Below are 13,511 nucleotides of genomic sequence, written 5' to 3'. Positions count from 1 at the left end.
GTACTTTGCACTTATTTTTACTGAATATCATCTTTCTTACTTCAAAACGATCTTGGCAAATTGGAGAATTGTTCTGAATTCTAATCTTGTTCTCCAAAGTGCTTGCAACCCCTCCCAGCTTGGTGTCATCTGCAAATCTTATCAGCATACTCTCCTCTCTATTATCCAAGTCATTAATGAAAAATATTAAATAGCACCAGACCTAGGACAGACCCCTGCAGAACTCCATTTGATAACATCCTCCCAGTTTTGACAGCGAACCTTTGATAACTATTCTTTGCTTATGGTTTTTCAACAAGTTATGCACCCATTTTAGAGTAATTTCATCTAGACCACATTTCCCTAGTTTGTTTATGGGAGTGTCATATGTGACTGTGCGAAAAGCTTACTAAAATCAAGATAAATCACATCAACTGCCTCCCCTTATCCACTAGCCAGTAACTCTGTCAAAACAGGAAATTAGGTTGGTTTGGCATGATTTGTTTTTGACAAATACATGTTGGCTATTCTTTAAAACCCTATTATCCTCTAGATGCTTGCAAACCAATTATTTAATTATTTGTTCCAGTATCTTTCCTGGTTAGGTTGACTGGTCTATAATTTGCTGGATCCTCTTTGTTTCCTTTTTTTAAAAAGGTACTATGTTTGCCCTTATCAAGTCCTCTGGGACCTCATGCATCTTCCAAGTTCACAAAGATAATTGCAAATAATTCTGAGGTTGCTTCAATTAGTTCCTTATGTAAGGCAGGATGAATTTTTGCCAGGCCCTGCTAATTCGAATACATCTAACTTGTCTAAATATTTTTTAACCTGTTCTTTTCCTATTCTGAGTTATATTCCTTCTCCTTTGTTGTTAATATAAATTGTATTAAGCATCTGGTTACAATCAGTTCTGTGATGTCTACCTGAGTCTACAATCACCCTAAAACAATAGCTGTGTGAGGGTATGTCTACACTGCAATTAAAAACCTGTGGCTGTTCCATGCCAGCTGACTGGGGCTTGGGCTAAAGGGGTGTTTAATTGCGGTATAAACGTTTAGTCTCAGGCTTCAGCTTAAGCGTGAACGTCTACACTGTAATTAAACAGCCCCTTAGCCTGACCCCCGTGAGTCTGAGTCAGCTGGCACGGGCCATCTGTGGGTGTCCAATTGCAGTGCTGACATATCCTGAAGGGCATACTGCTCCATTCAGGTAGGGGGATACTAACTCAAAGACCCACATCTCTGGATGGACCCACCAACACAACCCTAGCAAAAGACTGTTTGTGGCAGGAGGAGAAGGGTTTAGCAGGCTCAGACCACCCACTTGAGCTTATAAGTACTGGAGGAACCCATTGCTGTCATCCTGGCTCTTGGGTTCGATGGAGGTAATTTCTGTACTGTCCCTGCTACTTCTCCTGGAAGGTAGAAGGGTGCTCATGCTGCTGCCCCTATTTCTCTGGGAAGGAAGAGGCTGCCCACTTTCCAGAGCTGCTCCAGGTGGTTTGGGGCCTTAGTATGGGAACAGGACTGTGAGACTGGGGCCACGTCAGGGTGTACCTAGGCCTTAGATTTGCCTTAAATCAGCCGTGAATGTTTTGCCTCCCACTTTGCTAAATTCCTCCTCTGAGGCCTGGTCTACACCATAGAGTTAGGTCGACATAAGGCAACTTACATTGACGTAACTATGTTAGTGTACACACTACAACCTTGTTCCCACCGATGTGTGTCCTGCTACAACAACATAATAACTCCACCTCTCTGAGAGGCACAAGGCTTATGCAGGTGTCGTTACGGTGACTCAGTGTCCGTGTAGACACTGCGGGTTACTTACATCGGCTGTTGGCTGTCATTCTTGTCAATTTCCAGGGTCAATGCTGGAGCTGTAAAATTGACAAAGTCACTCACAGCTCAGTCTTTCCCCACTGCCTGCTGGGAGCCTGTCTGCACCAAGGCTCCCTGCTAGGAACCCAGCTACACTGAGGGTCCCTGCTCTCCTCCGGGAGCCCATCAGTCACACAGGCTCTGGGAGTGAAGCTCTCCGCCAGCAGCATGGGGGGCAGCCATGCTCAGAGCAGGGAGCTGAGAGCCTGGGGAGCAGCCAGGCTCCTGGCGGGGAGCCGAGAACCCCTTTGGCTGGTGGTCTCCCAGTGGGGAGCCGAGAGCCTGGGTGACAGCTGGGCTCCTGGCGGGGAGCTGCATGCGGAGCTGTCAGCCCCCAACAGGCCCCTCTTAAGTCAGTGGAAGTGATTCTGGTGAGGACACGTGCCACTGGCAGAAGGAAGGTATTGTCGACATAAGCCACCTCAGTAGTAACTGCAGTGGCTGTAATTCAGCCTAACATAGGTCGAGTTAAGTTTGTAATGTAGACATGCCCTGAGTCGTCTCAATCAGTCCCTGTTCTAGCCACGTTTTAAGAAGAGTGCATGTGACTAACAATACAGTGGTCCTCTGTTATGTTCATGGCATACCAACAGAGAAATTAGATAAAAATGTAATATACTCTTTCTGGAAGGTTACAGTGTAACACTACTCTTTCTTAAAATCCAGAATCTTAATGTATGAGAACCGAAAAGAGAGAGTAGGATGCTTTGTAAGACAGAGAGGCACAACTCACCTCACCTTACTCTAAGCTGACTTTTTACAGACTCTCTGCTGCTAGACCAAGATTACATACTTCCCTAGAGAACCCCCTAGTCTTCAGGCAGGACCAGGGAAACTCCTGAAATTTAAAATGGAGGCTCACAATTTTAACACAGTTTTCAACACACCATATCCTTCAAAATTCATATCACACCAAAGGGTGCAACTGCTTTTTAATAGTGTTAAGCAGACGCAGAGGAAAGAGGTCATTTTTGTTTGAAGATTCTATTCTATTCTGGATCTTAAACTGCCCTTGTTACCATAATATCTGAGCACCTTTCAGAAGTGAATGAAGTGATGTGACTAGCATTTTTCAGATGTGGTTTGTTTGTTCTTTCTCCCTCTTCCTTGGGGAAATAGTGCCAGTAATGTGGCACATGGTTTCACATTTGTGTATGCCACCCGTCAGTCAGCGTAGCTCGGATTTTTAAGTGGAAGTTGGATCAGATAAGCAGCCTGTTCATGTCTTTTTTTCTTTTTTCTAATGCTACAAAAAATTGAGATCCATTTTTTTGTTTTTCTTTTTTTTTTCTTTTCTTAAAGAACCGTATTGGTAATCCGTGTTGTCCTTAGAAAAATGACCATAGTTTTTAAAATAAATAAATAAAAATAAATAATACTGTGGACTGCTCTCCTGCATGTAGTTCAAATATTTTAAAAAATATATCATTGTATTCAATTCTCTGAGACTCGCGATGTCTATTCCATGTTTGGCTTTCTTTGCCATTTTCCAGTATCCCATGGTGGTGTTAGCGGACCAGTTTCGCTCATGTCTTGTCGATTTTGTGGGGTTTCCCTTCAAGACTTCAGTGCTATAGAGCAACTGGCATTTAGTGACCTTCTGCATCAGTAGTTCCTTCTTCTGGGCATTAACATTGATTTTATGTGTCTTGGCATATGAAGATCTAGAGCATGCCCCGTGACCCACCACCAAAGAGCATGTATTGGCTCCAGCTGCCAAGGAGGCAGAGGCAGCATAATGTCAAGCATTAGAAAGTGGCAAGCCTGGGAGATTCTGTAGTGGCATTCTGGGTAAGGGTGTGAATGGGTCCTCAATGTGTTTTGGCGGGGGGTGGGGGGTGGGGAGGAAAGAAGGGGGAATTCCATCTGCTCGGTGTATGAAATCTGTGTCCAATTATGCAGCCAACCAAACTCAGCCCAGATGCTGGTGTGTACATGTTAGATGCAGTTTTCACTGAACATCTTTAAGCCAACTTACTTCTCTTACTGCAAAGGAGTGTGCATGTGCATGTGGAAAGAAAGAGATGTCCACATGCTAATTATTTGGGCATAAAGAGCAGTAAGATGAAAAGAGGCTTTGCCATAGGTTTGAATTGATGGGAATGGCTTTTTATGTGCAAATGAGAATGAAGTTATTTAAACTCTGTATCTTGTAATGATTAGGGAACAAGGTAGGTTTGACTTGCTCTAAAGAAATGCATTGCATGGTTTTATACAGGCTATCAGATTTGAAAGTTCAGCCCTGATTCTGAATAGCTCAAGTTTAAAATCCAGAAGAACATACTTGAGAAAATGAAAAGTAAATTATTTATAAGCGCTTTTAAGAAAAACAGTCTGTTTCCCCGAGCTGTTAATTTTCTGTTGGTGGATTGAACCATATCAGAAGTATATTCACCGACAAATAGTAAATCCAGACAAGTGGAGGGAAAAATGGAATTCAAATGATGGCAGTTCCACCTCTGGTGGGCAAAAGAGAAGCAATCTCTACCCTTATCTCTCCTGTCAAATAATAGTATTCGTCTACAAAATAACTTCTATTGCATGTTCTAGCTGAGGATTTCCAACTTCAAACTTATTAATTAATGAGTCTTTATACTCCTGTTGGGTAAATTTTTACACCCATCTTGTAGATGAGGAAACTAAAGGCCAGAAGAAAAGGAGTACTTGTGGCACCTTAGAGAGTAACCAATTTATTTGGGCGTAAGCTTTCGTGAGCTAGAGCTCACTTCATCGGATAGATGATCCAATGAAGTGAGCTGTAGCTCACGAAAGCTTACGCTCAAATAAATTGGTTAGTCTCTAAGGTGCCACAAGTACACCTTTTCTTTTTGCGAATACAGACTAACGCGGCTGCTACTCTGAAACCTGTCATTATAAAGGCCAGAGGGATTAATTTTCTGCCAGTCATAATGATAGTCTATTACAGTATTGGGAATAGATCCTTATTCTGGGGTTCCCTGACTTTTGTGACTTAATCCCAATATAATTTTTTTCTCCATCATTGTGTGTGTGTGTGTGTCTATCTATCTGTCTGTCTTTCATAAAGCAAGACTCACCCTTCTTTAGTTCAGTACCAAGGTTCTCTTTCACTACTTGACCTCATCAGATGCTAGCCTCTTTTCCAGGCCACTTTCCCTTCTCATATTGTCCCCCCTGGATATGTGCCCTTTGGTTCACCCCCAGGTCTCCCCATTATTTATATCTGTTATCTCCTCACCTTTCTCTCTCTCTTTGTCTTTCCTTTCCTATTTATTCCTCATTCCAGTTCCCCTCTTCCCATCTCTAGTCCTTTGTTGCCAACTTCTTAGTTCTGATTAATTGATCCTGTTGGTTGTTTCTCTGATTTCGCTCCCTGTTTTTGATACCCAGATTCCTAACCATTCCTTTCTATCATAGGGTATTTCTTCACTGGAGCTGGAGGTGTACTGTCCAGCTCAAGATCCACACTAGTTCTGATTGAGCTACTGTGCTAAAATAGCAGTGGAACCACAGTGGCATGAATGAGCCGCCTTGAGTTTATACCTCAGGTTTCAGATGGGATCATGCTTGGAGAGGCTAGCCTATCCCGCTGCTCTCACTGCTGTGGCTACATTTCTGTTTTTAGGGTACTAGCTCATTGAGAGCTAGCATGGATATGTCTACCCAAGCTGGGAATTAACCTCCATTTCCAGTGTAGACATACCCTGAGAATGAGACATGTGCCCGTCACGATGCCCATATGATGCTAAACCAGCAAGAGGGGTATGAACAGTACACCCATTGTGTCAGTATTTGAAGACTGGGCTAGGGGAAACTTGACTATTCATTTTTGTTTGTTTGTTTGTTTTTTAAATGATCCTAAGATCAACCAACCAAGCAAGCAGCTGATACTTCCTATATCTCCCTTTGGTACATACTGATAGTACATGTAATATAGGTGACTGTATCAAGCGTCTCAAAAGGAGGCTTGGGCTTGGCTGATTTGTTTTCTTGTGATTTTTTTTTCCTGTCTGCCTTGTTTTAAATAAAGTATTAAAGGCTGTTAAGTGGTTGTGGCCTACTAGATGGTAAAGCTTATGCGGTGAGAAGGAAATTCACCTTCCAACTCAAGAGTATACCTCGATTTTATTATTCTGTTAAACAGCTGCCACAAGAAACTTGGGCATGTTGGCTAGGTAAAAAGTGAAGTGAACAGAAGTTTACATCTCTCTCTCTCTCCTTTTTTACATTGTCACTGTCTTGGATCTTACATAAAGATGTCAACGCTTTGAATACGTTCAACTGAGACGTTATAAATAATGAAATGTACTTTTCTCTTTCTCAATGATGATCTTAAATCTTAATGCCAGCTAGTCTGCTTTGCCCAAAGGCTAGCATAAATTAGACCTTCCAAGACCAGGAAAACGTTCAGGGCCAAATTTTCAAATCGTGGCCTCTAATTATGCAATATATTTCACTTAAATGGTGGATTTTACCTGCATGAACCCTAAAATTTGAGCCCACAAATGAAAGCGTGTGTATACCTGTGTATACAAATTTTTTTTACATGTTCAGATTTTCATGCACACTAATGGAGGCCAGGAGAAGCCCTTTAGCAAACCTTGTTCTTAGAATTTTTATAGACGAATCCTAAGGTCTAAATTTCTCTTGATTTCGGTTGGAGCTGAGCATGCACAAGGACCTCAAGATTTGGCCCTTAGCCCAGTCACAACTCTCGCGCCCTTCTCGATTTTTAGTTTTAACTCTGCTCAGTATGGCAGATGAATATGTCCCAAGTGATTCTTCCCGCACCAACTGAGAGACTTCTGGCTTATTTTTGTTCACATCAGCCACTGACACATTTTAAGGTGTGCTTCTCTACATACAGTATTTGAAGAATCTATCTCAGATACAGGTGGCAGCTGGGCTTTGAAATTTTCTTGGCAGTCAGCTCAAAGTGTAAGGGGAGTGGGCCTTTATGATAATTTTCAGAGTGAACTCTCTTCAAGTGTTGAAATCTTCTAATAGGTGATCCCTTCCATCTGAGGCTTACAGAACTACAGAACCTGCCCTTGGTCCACAAGCAGAGCACCGATAATTAAATTCAAGGATCCAAGGAATACTTTTATGATTAATAAGATTAATGTTGATTGCTTCTACATACTAGCTAGCTGCAATCTTTGTTGTGACTGCCAAAGAAGTCCAATCCCTTATGACTCTTTCATAAACTTGTGTGTGTGGTTTTTTCTTCTTGAAGGTTTAGTTGTTACAAATAGAAATGTGTTGTTTTGCATTTGAAGACAGGGCATTCTGACTGGAACTTTAATGATCTTTTATTTATCCACTGCTGATTTAATGTGCAGTGCATTCCTTAGCAAGATCATTAAGCACAGCATTTTATGTTCAGTCACATAAAATCAGATAAGTTTATAGTAGGAGGAAATCTTTATCTGTTAAGTGCTCTAATTGCTTCAGGTGCAAACTGAACTAAAAGAAGTATGCAACGGCAAAGCATGCAGACTCCTACACAGTTATTATGACCATGATTTCAGTATATCAGGAGAATATTACACTGTATGCATCATTATATAAAAACTCATATCACGTTACCAAACCACTCCATTTACATAAACCTCAAGCTGCCAGACTGTCATGACAGTGACCTCACATGTAACCCTTACACCACTGTATCTGTGCAGGATGGGATCTTTCTCATAAACCACAGTGGTAAAAATGTTGTAGCTATACTTTTTGGTGGTGTTGCTTAGTTTGTGGAGTCAGATCCACTCTGTATAATTTGGCAACCTTCCCTGATAGCTTTAGTATCTAGATCAGAGATGGGGAAACTATGGCCTGCGGGACTGTTCTGCCTGGCCCCTGAGCTCCTGGCCAGGGAGGGTAGCCCCTGGCCCCTCTCCTGCTGTCCCCCCTCCCCCACAGCCTCAGCTCACAGTGCTGCCAGTGCTCTGGGTGCAGGGCTGCGAGCTCCTGCCGGGCAGCGCGGCTGCGAGAGCCGCTGGCCTGCCCCGGTGCTCTGGACTGCACAGCGGTGTGGCTGACTCCAGCCAGGCAGCGCAGCTGCCAGTCCTGGTGCACTGAGCGGCATGGTAAGGGGACGGGGAGAGGGGGGTTGGATAAGCGGCCGGGGGTCCCAGAGGCAGTCAAGAGACAGGGAGCATGGGGTGGTTGGGTAGGTGTGGAAATCCCAGGGGCCCTCTTATTTGCTAAGTTCATGGTTTTTGTTGTTTTGTTTTAATATGAAAGCTTGTAATTCACCAGTTTCTTTTAACTCCCAGCCTTTTAATTTTGGGCAGAGACCATGACAGTGCTATACAGGAGGCTAAATAGACCTCTTTGACTTTAACTAATTGTGACATTTTAATCATCATATATAAAAATGATATTTATGTTTCTTGTCCTTAGATAGAACTAATGAAAGATTTCTCACAGTAGAAAACATTTTTCCCCTGGCATTTTTGGCATCAGTGTTTTCAGCAAAAGTACCTTCTCTTTGACTTTACTATCATTAAGTGGGACTGGAATGTGATTCAAGGGTATGTTGCTGAGGTGTAATCTTTGGACACTTCATAGCTGACAGGCTTCAGCGTCTGCGGTTTAGACTGTATTGTTCAAAGAGCTAAAAGAAATGCGCTTAATGCTCTGGTGATCTCAGAGAAGAATGTTTACTTGAGTTTTTCTTCCAATTCTTACTGCATGTGTTCTTTCAGGTGAAATTGCGTGTGTGTGTGCGTGTGTAAAGAAAAATAACATCTGTCAATAGTATCTGTCACATCAGGTTTTGGTGTACCCTTCCTCCCCCCCAACTCTGCCTGTAACACACAATGATTTAGTCTCTTGGGGACAGGAGTACTTTAGTCTAATTTCAGTGATTGGGTTAGTGTGTGGGTAGCTGGATGGCGTTGCTGGCCTATGTATACAGGTCAGACTAAATAATCTGGTGGCCCCTTCTGGCCCTAAACTCTGATATTAATTTACTGATCTTACTTGTGCCATAGCTACATAAATGTTTATAAATGTACTATTTTATTTAAATAGTCTGGGCTAATTCTGTCCTCAGATATATACATTTTGCAATTCCCGCTGGCATCCATAAGAGTTCTGCGTGAGTGTGCATCTGCAAGCAGAATTTGACTTTAAATTAAGAATGAGAAACTTAATGTTTTAAAAAAAAATGTAAAAAGGAAACAGCCAGCACAGTTCAGGAAATATGGATACACATTAACACTTGTAAAAATTAATTCTGCTGGGGAAACATGGCATAGTTTTTGTTCTGTTGTTGATTATTGGCAGGCAGTTGAGATGGTAGTACTTGGTAATGGTGCAAATTTAACAACAATTACAAAAATGTTCAGGAAAGTGCCCTGTAAGTAAATAATGTTGGTTTTGCTATCGGTTTTCAAGATAACAGTCACTAAAATGTGGTTGGAATTGCAGGTAGGGGAAGCAAGATAGTATTCAGAATTATGTGATTTTTTTTTTTTTTCAGGTCTAATACTGCCTGAACTGGTCGGGCTGGAAAATATTGTTATACATCATTGGGAAGTTGGAGTTACTAGGTTTCCAACAATGTATATTTTAAAAAAAGCCAGAGAACTTAAAACAATCACAGATCTGGTCTCTCAGCTCAGGAAACTATTTGTACGCTACTTACCAGACAGGCCAGGATGCTTCGTGGGTCAGCTCTCTGTTGTGCTAGTGTGTTCTACATTTAATTTATTTTATTTTTATTAGTGTTTACTTAGGTATAAGTCTTGCTGAACACTCCAGACTCTGTTAATTCTGCTGTTGTTGACACAATGTGGCTTCTTTCAAAACCAGACTCCAACGAGAGACTGCTGAATTGGAATTAATTTGCAAACTGGATACAATTAATTTAGGCTTGAATAAAGACTGGGAGTGGATGTGTCATTACATAAAGTAAAACTATTTTCCCATGTTTATTCCTCCCCCACTCCCCCCCCCGCGTTCCTCACACGTTCTTGTCAATTGCTGGAAATGGCCCACTTTGATTATCACTACAAAAGGTCCGTCTCCGTCCCCCCCACCCCCCGCTCTCCTGCTGGTAATGGCTCACCTTACCTGATCACTCTTGTTACAGTCTGTATGGTAACACCCATTGTTTCATGTTCTCTGTGTATATAAAATCTCCCCACTGTAGTTTCTACTACATGCATCCAATGAAGTGAGCTGCAGCTCACGAAAGCTTATGCTCAAATAAATTTGTTAGTCTCTAAGGTGCCACAAGTCCTCCTTTACAATTTGGCTTGCAAATCTTTCTCCTCTTCACAAAGAGTAAAAATGTGCCTTCTCTTGTGGAAGAAATGCATGGAAACTGGCTAATGTTTTGAGACATGTTATTTTATCTGTCTTTTGGCATATCTAAAACCATTAAAGGATGGTCACTTCTGTTTGTCTATAGCACATTGGTCCTGTTTTTATGGAACTGATGCAGTAAAATAAATAAATACAATTAATTAAGAACAGACTACAAAAGGGTGCAGAAACCAAGAAAAACACCCGTTGTAAGGGTATATTTGTGTTGCATAGACATATTTTGGCTTCCTGCTGCAGTGTGGAAGTAGGACATGTATTTTATTTTTAAGGCCCTGTCTTAAGTGCACAGTCTTGGTTGTGTTTCTGCTCTTGAAAGTTTTTGTGAGAAAGGGATCCTAACAAAGACTTTGCATTAGTTCTGTTGAATTGAAGCAATGTCCGGACTGCAATATGTAACAGGACATTCTATTTTAGCTGAACTTAGCTTGAAACATGTAGTTTTTTTTCCCATAAATGTGTGTTTATCAAGGGCTGTTGAAACTTAATTACAGAAATGCATTTGACTTCCATATTTGTATTGAGAAAATACTGGGGACTTGGCTAATTAGTTTAAAATTTTTTTTTTTAACTTTTCCATTGACATAAGGTTACTGAGAGCTTGTGTCCTGTTCTCTCTTCATTTCAGGTATGAGTCATGTCAGTACAGTGAAAGAGGAGGATTTATGTTTCTGAAGTGGGATTGTATATGTGATCAAAGGATTTACATGCAGCACTCTGTGTTGTAGTTCCTTCCTGCTCCAGGAGGGACACCTGGGGTGAGTAATGGGATAATTTATAATTAACTCAGACCTTTCTTCGGGAGGCCTGTCGTCAAAACAGGAAGATATAACTCTCATGGTTTCAAATGGGAATAGAAGAAACTTCAGCTATTGCAGTCACACCCTTTAATTATAAGCACCAACCTTCAAAGTTTACTTTTCCTCTTTAGTAACAAGAGAGTTTCTATAAAGAGTGGCATGAGGTTTTGATAAATCCCATGCATTTCAGCTTTCCAACACCCTTCAGCGCAGCACTCTTTGTAATTTGGGTAGCTATTATTTGTTAAGAAATCAAAGAAGTTGAACTGACAATTTAAATTTTTCTTGAATCAGTCCTAAGAAAAAACTAATCACACTAGAGCTCAGGGTGGAGCCTAGGAGGTAGAGTTCAATCACACTTTTGCATATGCTTATGAGTAGATCAGAAAGGCTAGCACTGGTCAGGGATCTATCTGTCTTGCAGCTGGGCTACATGTGTGTGTTTTCAACTAGTTCCTGATGATGTTTCCAAAAATGATCTTAAGCTGTTCTGGTCTCTCTCCTCCCCTCCTTCTTCATATACAAGGTTGTGGGTAGTCTTCCAACAACCATATCAGCTGCACTGGTTTAAATTTAACACTGATTATTCTTACCTCAGGCATGCACCTTAGCTAAATGTCATTAAAAATTAAACCAGACTGCTCAAAGAGGAGTAGAGATGGGCTTGTACTCAAGTTTTGGACCCAAACTTCCCAAATTTAAATATGTTCAGTTTGGAGCATTTTCGTTTGGAGCTACGCTCTGAATACTGTGCGGTTATGATTGGTTAGGAAAGGATGGTGGGATGGTGGCAGGACAGCTGATAATTAGGGACTAGTAAAACCAAGGCCCAGCAACCCGCTGGCAGTATTGGTATATGAACTTAAACATTTTTAACGCTTATATTTATTTTGTCTTTCCTGGTTCCTCTGTAGTGCTGTTAACCATTCAGCACAGCTTTCATGTTTCTTTAGCAATTTGGATGAGTCTTTCCCATGCTCGCATTAGTACAGCCATCACTAGAACAGCTTAGGTTCGGAGAAGGCCTTTTCAACCATTGAGGGGTCAGTTTTCTTTCACACATAGGCAGAGTGAGATGCTGCTGCTTGTGTAGTATTGGCAGAAGGGAAATGATGCACCAAAAAGTATGTAAGAAAGTAAAAGAGGTGGCAGTGGTGGTATAGGTGGGGCAAGAGATGTTTGTGGAGTGGTGTTGTGGAGGAAGTCCATGAGGAGGTCTCTTGAACCAAGTGGGGGAAGGAAACTGAGTGAGGAAGCAGCTGATGGTGTGTTAGGGAAGACCAGTGGTGGCAGGGAAGCAAGTTCTGAGAAGGAGCAGGTTACAGGGGGGGAAAGGAGTAGCTTTGGAACTGGGTGAGGGGACAGGACAGGACGACAGAAGGAAATGGGTGGCAATGTTGTGTTTGTGCCTCTGGAGTTGGGTGGGTGCAGGAAAGAGGCAATGGGAGTGGGTGGCCACCATATGTAGGTTCTCTAGAAGCAGGTGAGAGATGGAAGGATGCAGTAGTAGAGAATGGAGCGGGTGGGGAAAATTTCTGTTGAACTATGTTTTGACGTTAAGTGACAACCATTTTTGTAAAATGTTTTCTGATGGGCTGTAATTGAAAGTAGGTTGCAATGAAGGTGCTTCTAGAGCTGCTGGTGGAGGGAATGTAGGAGAATAGGAGGTAGAGGAGAAGATCCAGAGATAAAGGTTTCTGCACAGGGAGGAGAGAACAGAAGGATAGACGTCCTTAGGGTGTAGTGGGAGAGCAGGTTTTGCACTAGGGAAGCATGTTAGCTAATGGGAAAGAAGGGATCTGTACCAAAGAAGGTGTGAAGAGATAGGATTCAGTGTGTCTGATTTCTGCCCACCACGATATAGTAAATGGCAGAAACTATTGGATGGTGGAGAATACAATTTGATTAATATAGTTTGTCACGTGTGCATTTTAATACCTTTCCCCAACTAGACAGTGAGAAAATCAAAATATTTTTCTATCGTACCCACATGTACACAATATATCTTAATTTAGGTATGGTTAAGGCAATGGGAACTATAGTATTTTCTATATTTTTGTGTACATTTTCAAGAGACACACCATATAATACCATCCAGGTAACCCATCACGACCTATGAAGCTACATACCCAAGCTTGAGTGATTTGAGAGATTATTTGAAAATCAAGATTTGTGTGGAGCCTTGTTTAATGTTTTGTACATTTGGTGACTTTCAAAAGACTTTACAAGAATACTTAAAAAAACAATGACTAACATACAGTAAATTCCTTTACTGTTCTGCTTGATCGTGGTTGGTTTGGTTGGGTTTGGTTGGGTTTGTTTTTTGAGGGGAGGGGATAAGACTTAGATTTAAATTTAGTTTTACAGGGTACATACTTCAGTCTAGTTTTTTTAAGTAAAGTGATTGTATTAGCTCTTTCTCCTGTTGTAGTCAATGGGGAAACTGCTATTGAATTAATGGGACCAAGACCCAGCCCATTGATTTATGAAAGGATTTTTCTTACATTATTTTAACAACTGGTTATTGAGTCCTGACTTG

The 13,511-nt window shown here is 41.5% G+C and overlaps 1 long non-coding RNA gene across 7 annotated transcripts in view; it reads left to right on the top strand.

The window, feature by feature from the left end:
- The window catches only part of LOC311516678, a 330,542-nt gene that overhangs the window by 169,270 nt on the left and 147,761 nt on the right, over positions 1 to 13,511 (top strand). For all 7 annotated transcript variants that reach the window (XR_014710477.1, XR_014710478.1, XR_014710479.1 and 4 more), the window contains one exon: positions 10,801 to 10,930. This is a non-coding gene — a long non-coding RNA (uncharacterized lncRNA). The remainder of the gene's footprint in view (positions 1 to 10,800; positions 10,931 to 13,511) is intronic.

The sequence above is a fragment of the Lepidochelys olivacea genome (assembly GCF_965140295.1).
Source record: "Lepidochelys olivacea isolate rLepOli2 genome assembly, chromosome: 2".
Lineage (NCBI taxonomy): Eukaryota > Metazoa > Chordata > Testudines > Cheloniidae > Lepidochelys > Lepidochelys olivacea.
This window is presented reverse-complemented; position numbering and strand designations above follow the sequence as displayed.